This window comes from Somniosus microcephalus, unplaced genomic scaffold, assembly GCF_052327205.1.
Source record: "Somniosus microcephalus isolate GS21.2 unplaced genomic scaffold, FLI_Smic_1.0 scaffold7, whole genome shotgun sequence".
Lineage (NCBI taxonomy): Eukaryota > Metazoa > Chordata > Chondrichthyes > Squaliformes > Somniosidae > Somniosus > Somniosus microcephalus.
The window spans coordinates 879,384-886,381 of NW_028225194.1; the positions used below are offsets into that span (position 1 = coordinate 879,384).

The 6,998-nt window shown below is 55.0% G+C and overlaps 1 pseudogene; it reads right to left on the bottom strand.

Moving 5' to 3' along the window:
• Window positions 1-1,912: 1,912 nt before the first annotated feature.
• On the bottom strand, window positions 1,913-3,047 carry LOC147083998 (dehydrogenase/reductase SDR family member 4 pseudogene; annotated as a pseudogene).
• Window positions 3,048-6,998: the final 3,951 nt, after the last annotated feature.

Genomic DNA, 6,998 nt, shown 5'->3' on the forward strand with positions numbered 1-6,998 from the left:
ACACTACCTCCTGGATCCCCGTACCTGCCTCACTTCTAGTCACACCATCCTGACCCTGGCCACGGACTACATCTGAATTAATTAATCTAATTGGTGTGACTACCTCGTGATACACAGAGTCCAGGTAACTCTCCCCCTCCCTGATGTGTCTCAGTGTTTGAAGCTCGGACTCCAGCTCTTCAACACGGAGCCGGAGTTCCTCGAGCAGCCAACACTTACTGCAAATGTGATCACCGTGAGCATCAATGGTGTTCACCAGCTCCCACATATTGCAGTAGCAACACATCACCTGATCTCCCATTCTATGTAATTAATTAAATTTATTAATATTATTTTTAAATATCCTCTGCCCCGATTCTAGATGGTGAATATCACACCTTAGAAACTATAAACCAAAGAGATTTAAGCTTAAAAGGGAGAAATACTTACCAACCAATCACTTACCCGCTTTCTGGTGACGTCACACTTGGATTACTTTTTACCTCTCTCCTTCCAGACTGGAGACTGGTACGCCTTACCTGGTCTCTGGGACTTTTATAGCCCCGCTCTGCCGCTCAGGATTCCCGCCGACGCTGTGAGGCCTTACCTGGTCTCTGGGGCTTTTATAGCCCCGCTCTGCCGCTCAGGATTCCCGCCGACGCTGTGAGACCTTACCTGGTCTCTGGGGACTTTTATAGCCCCGCTCTGCCGCTCAGGATTCCCGCCGACGCTGTGAGGCCTTACCTGGTCTCTGGGACTTTTATAGCCCCGCTCTGCCGCTCGAGATTCCCGCCGACGCTGTGAGGCCTTACCTGGTCTCTGGGACTTTTATAGCCCCGCTCTGCCGCTCAGGATTCCCGCCGACGCTGTGAGGCCTTACCTGGTCTCTGGGGCCTTTTATAGCCCCGCTCTGCCGCTCAGGTTTCCCGCCGACGCTGTGAGGCCTTACCTGGTCTTTGGGGACTTTTATACCCCGCTCTGCCACTCAGGTTTCCCGCCGACGCATGCATGAAACCGGCACTTCCGTTGGGCCTACGGGTGAGTACCCAGCGCGTACTCACCCGTGGAGACCCGAATTTCTGGGCCAGGTTATTTTGTCATTTTCCTTTGATGTAGTTAAAATATATTATTATGGTGTATAAAAGGAGCATGGTTTTCAACAGTTTGCCAGAGTGTACTCAAAAGATACAGAAACGGGTAAAGTCACTCTCTGTGATGACCGATCACCTTTATTGATGCACAGTAACGTCTGTTCCGGATACTCCACTACGAAGTCTCGTGCTTACTGGAAACGTGTTGTTGTGAGCCAGAGGGGAAAGGAGGTTGCTTAACAAAAGGCGCTATAGAAATGCAAGTCGTTCTTTTCTTTCTGCATCTCCAGATAGAATTGCGAGAATGAAAACGACAGGAATCGTGTTCAATGGTTTCTAGATTTTATTGACAGGACACCTCCTGCAGAATCCACACTTTGATTGTGATTATTTGCTGGGCATCTTGATACCACTCTCCAGTTGCAGTTGACACACGAAGAAAGAATTGCCAAGTTCGGCCAAGCAATGCCACAAGTTTTTTCTATTAGTTCATTCGTGAGAAATGAGTGTCACTGGCAAGGCCGGCATTTATTTCCCCATTCCCCAGTTGGCCCAAGAAGGTGGTGGTGGACCTTCATCGTTGTAAAGGTTTGATACAACTGAGTTGCTGACTAGGCCACTTCAGACGGTAATTAAGAGTCAACAATGTTGTTGCGAGACTGGAGTCACATATACAACATGACGAATTTATATAGCGCCTTTAACGTAGCACAATGTCCCAAGGCGCTTCACAGGAGCGTCAACCAGACACAAACTTGGCCCTGAGCCACACAAGGAAATATTTGGGCAGGTTGGTCATGGAGGTAGGTTTAAATGAGCATCTTAACGGAGGAGGGAGAAGTAGAGAGGTTTAGGGAGGGGATTCCAGATCTTAGGGCCGGGAGAGCTGAAGGCACAGCCATCAATGGAGGGGCGAAGGAAGTGTGGGATGCACAAGAGGCCAGAATTAGAGGAGCGCAGGGTTGTGGGGCCGCCGGAGAAGGTTACAGAGATGGGGAGGGGTGAAGGAAGTGGGGGATGCACAAGAGGGCCAATGTAGGAAGAACGCAGAGAACTCAGACAGCTGTAGGGCTGCAGAGGATTACAGAGTTGAGGGGAACGATGAGTGATCCCGGAAGGCAGCTGGATTGAGAAGCATCGAGAGCGTCCCAGCTCGAATGTCGACCCGTCGGCTCAGAGCCGGCAGTGAAAGCCTCCGCCCACCACGATGGTCTCCCCAGTGATGTAGGTGGCGTCCTGCGAGCAGAGGAAGGAGACTGTACCGGCGCACTCCTCCGGCTCACCAATCCGGCGCATGGCGATGCTCTTCTCGAACCGCCGGCGTGAGCCCTCATCTGACCACAGGGCGGAGCTGAAGTCGGTCTTGATGATGCCGGGGGCCAGGCAGTTGACCCGGATGTTGGCGGGCCCCAGCTCGTTGGCCAGCACCTTGGTCAGGCCCAGCAGCGCTGTCTTGCTGACGCTGTAGGGCCCGATGGCGGCGAAGGGCTGGTAGCCGGCGGCGGAGCTCACCAGCACGATGGAGCCCCCACCTTGCCGCTCCATGTGTGGCACCACCAGCTTGGCCATGAGGAAGGGGGCCTTGACGTTGACCTCGAAGATCTTGTCCCAGGCCTCCTCCGGGCAGTCCAGGGTCCTCCCGGCGAAGGGGTTGACGGCGGCGTTGCAGACCAGGATGTCGATGGCTCCGTGGCGCCTCAGCGTCCCACCGACAAGCTCCTCCAGGTCCGCCCGCTTGCCCGCGTGGCAGACGGTGCCCGAGACCTCCAGCCTCTCGGCCCGCAGCTGGCCCAGGGCACTGTCCACGTTGGCCTGCTTGCGGCTGCTGATGACCACCCGGGCCCCATCCCGGGCCAGGCGCCGGGCGATGGCCAGCCCAATGCCCCGGGTGGAGGCAGTCACCAGGGCCACTTTGCCAGTCAACAGTGCAGGGTGCATGGTGGCAACAGCGGGGACTCTGACCCCTTTATTCGGTCAAGTGCTTTCCTGCCGCCCTTAATGGGCGGGGTCAGGGCTCAGCCAATGGGAGCCCGACCTCCGCGCCGAGGCCTCCGGGACTTGTAGTCTCCCCAGCGCCACACACGTGCCCCAGGGGCCAATCAGGAGGCAGCCAGGTGAAGCTGTCCAATCAGCGCCCGGGAGGGCCGGGCAGGGCTGCTTGGCTGCGAGGAAAATGGCGGCGGTAGACTGGGAACGGCCCTTTAATTATCTCCAACCACCGGACGGAAAGCAGCCAGCGCCCTGATCGGGGTCGCCGCTGAGCAGCGGAGAACATTACCCCAGCGGCCGGCCGACCCCCCGCCCCGTCAAACGGCCGCACCGAGGGGCGGCCGCCCGGAGCGGCGAGGCAGAAAATGGCGGCGGCGGTTTCCTCCCCGTCCTCCTAGGCCCCGCCCACCCTCAGCGCTGCCGCTCGTCATTGGATAACCCACATGTCACTCAGCAGCCTCTTGGCCAATAAATTAGCAACAAACGGTGGAGGGGCGGGGCGGGAGCCCGGCTCCAATTGTCAGCCAATGGCTCAGTGAGCAGCGCCCTCGTCTCTGAGTCACAGGGTCCCGGGTTAGAGTCCCGCCCACCCTCAGCGCCGCAGCTCGCCATTGGATAACCCGCATGTCACTCAGCAGCCTCTTGGCCAATAAATTAGCAACAAACAGTGGAGGGGCGGGGCGGGAGCCCGGCTCCAATTGTCAGCCAATGGCTCAGCGGGCAGCGCCCTTTCCTCTGAGTCAGAGGGTCCCAGGTTCGAGTCCCGCCCACCCTCAGTGCCGGCTCTCGCCATTGGATAACCCGCATGTCGCTCAGCAGCCTCTTGGCCAATGAATGAGCAACAAACGGGGGCGGGGCGGGCAGCGGGTCCTGGGTTCGAGTCCCACCGCCGACCTCATTACAAACCTTGATCCAAACATGGACAAATGAAGCTAAATTGCAATTTTACGAAGAGTTCATCAGGATATAACAAGCAGGGTGAGTAAAGCTCCCTCAACACTGTCCCACCAAACACTCCCAGGGCAGGTACAGCACGGGTTAGATACAGAGTAAAGCTTCCTGTACACTGTCCCATCAAACCCTCCCTGGGCAGGCACAGCACGGGTTCGATACAGAGTAAAGCTCCGTCTACACTGTCCCATCAAACACTCCCGGGGCAGGTACAGCACGGGTTAGATACAGAGTAAAGCTCCCTCTACACTGTCCCATGAAACACTCCCAGGGCAGGTACAGCACGGGTTAGATACAGAGTAAAGCTCCCTCAACACTGTCCCATCAAACACTCCCGGGGCAGGTACAGCACGGGTTAGATACAGAGTAAAGCTCCGTCTACACTGTCCCATCAAACACTCCCAGGGCAGGTACAGCACGGGTTAGATACAGAGTAAAGCTCCCCCTACACTGTCCCATCAAACACTCCCAGGGCAGGTACAGCACGGGTAAGATACAGAGTAAAGCTCCCTCAACACTGTCCCGTCAAACACTCCCGGGGCAGGTACAGCACGGGTTAGATACAGAGTAAAGCTCCATCTACACTGTCCCATCAAACACTCCCAGGGCAGGTACAGCACGGGTTCGATACAGAGTAAAGCTCCCTCAACACTGTCCCACCAAACACTCCCAGGGCAGGTACAGCACGGGTTAGATACAGAGTAAAGCTTCCTGTACACTGTCCCATCAAACCCTCCCTGGGCAGGCACAGCACGGGTTCGATACAGAGTAAAGCTCCGTCTACACTGTCCCATCAAACACTCCCGGGGCAGGTACAGCACGGGTTAGATACAGAGTAAAGCTCCCTCTACACTGTCCCATGAAACACTCCCAGGGCAGGTACAGCACGGGTTAGATACAGAGTAAAGCTCCCTCAACACTGTCCCATCAAACACTCCCGGGGCAGGTACAGCACAGGTTAGATACAGAGTAAAGCTCCGTCTACACTGTCCCATCAAACACTCCCAGGGCAGGTACAGCACGGGTTAGATACAGAGTAAAGCTCCCCCAACACTGTCCCATCAAACACTCCCAGGGCAGGTACAGCACGGGTAAGATACAGAGTAAAGCTCCCTCAACACTGTCCCGTCAAACACTCCCGGGGCAGGTACAGCACGGGTTAGATACAGAGTAAAGCTCCGTCTACACTGTCCCATCAAACACTCCCAGGGCAGGTACAGCACGGGTTCGATACAGAGTAAAGCTCCCTCTACACTGTCCCATCAAACACTCCCTGGGCAGGCACAGCACGGGTTCGATACAGAGTAAAGCTCCCTCTACACTGTCCCATCAAACACTCCCGGGGCAGGTACAGCACGGGTTGGATACAGAGTAAAGCTCCCTCTACACTGTCCCATGAAACACTCCCAGGGCAGGTACAGCACGGGTTAGATACAGAGTAAAGCTCCCTCAACACTGTCCCATCAAACACTCCCGGGGCAGGTACAGCACGGGTTAGATACAGAGGAAAGCTCCGTCTACACTGTCCCATCAAACACTCCCAGGGCAGGTACAGCACGGGTTAGATACAGAGTAAAGCTCCCTCTACACTGTCCCATCAAACACTCCCTGGGCAGGCACAGCACGGGTTCGATACAGAGTAAAGCTCCCTCTACACTGTTCCATCAAACACTCCCAGGGCAGGTACAGCACAGGTTAGAGGCAGAGTAAAGCTCCCTCTACACTGTCCCATGAAACACTCCCAGGGCAGGTACAGCACGGGTTAGATACAGAGTAAAGCTCCCTCTACACTGTCCCATCAACACTCCCAGGGCAGGTACAGCACGGGTTAGATGCAGATTAAAGCTCCCTCTACACTGTCCCATCAAACACTCCCAGGGCAGGTACAGCACGGGTTAGATGCAGAGTAAAGCTCCCTCAACAGTGTCCCATCAAACACAACCAGAGCAGGTACAGCACGGGTTAGATATACAGTAAATCTCCCTCTACACTGTCTCATCAAACACTCCCAGGGCAGGTACAGCACGGGTTATATACAGAGTAAAGCTCCCTCGACAATGTCCCAGTGAACACTCCCAGGACAGGTACAGCACAGGTTAGATACAGAGTAAAGCTCCCTCTACACTGTCCTATATAACACTCCCAGGGCAGTTATAGCACGGGTTAGATACAGAGTAAAGTTCCCTCTATACCGTCCCATCAAGTACTTCCAGTGTCGGTACAGCACGGGTTAGATACAGAGTAAAGCTCCCTCTACACTGTCCCATCAAACAATCCCAGGGCAGGTACAGCATGGGTCAGATACAGAGTAAAGCAGCCTCTACACTGTCCCATCAAACACTCCTAGGGCAAGCAGAGCATGAGTTAGATGCAGAGTAAAGCTCCCTCTACACTGTCACCAGCACACACTCCCAGGGCAGGTACAGCACAGGTTAGATACAGAGTAAAGCTCCCTCTGCACTGTCCCATCAAACACTCCCAGGGCAGGTACAGCATGGGTTAGATACAGAGTAAAGCTCCCTCTACACTGTCCCATCAAACACCCCCAGGGCAGGTACAGCATGGGTTAGATACAGAGTAAAGCTCCCTCTGCACTGTCCCATCAAACACTCCCAGGGCAGATACAGCACGGGTTAGATACAGAGTAAAGCTCCCTCTACACTGTCCCATCAAACACTCCCAGGGCAGGTACAGCACGGGTTAGATATAGTAAAGCTCCCTGTACACTGTCCCATCAAACACTCCCAGGGCAGGTACAGCACGGGTTAGATACAGAGTAAAGTTCCCTCTCCACTGTTCCATCAAACACTCCCTGGGCAGGTACAGCACGGGTTAGATACAGAGTAAGGCTCCCTCTACACTGTCCCATCAAACACTCCCAGGGCAGGTACAGCACGGGTTAGATACAGAGTAAGGCTCCCTCTACACTGTCCCATCAAACACCCCCAGGGCAGGTACAGCATGGGTTAGATACAGAGTAAAGCAGCC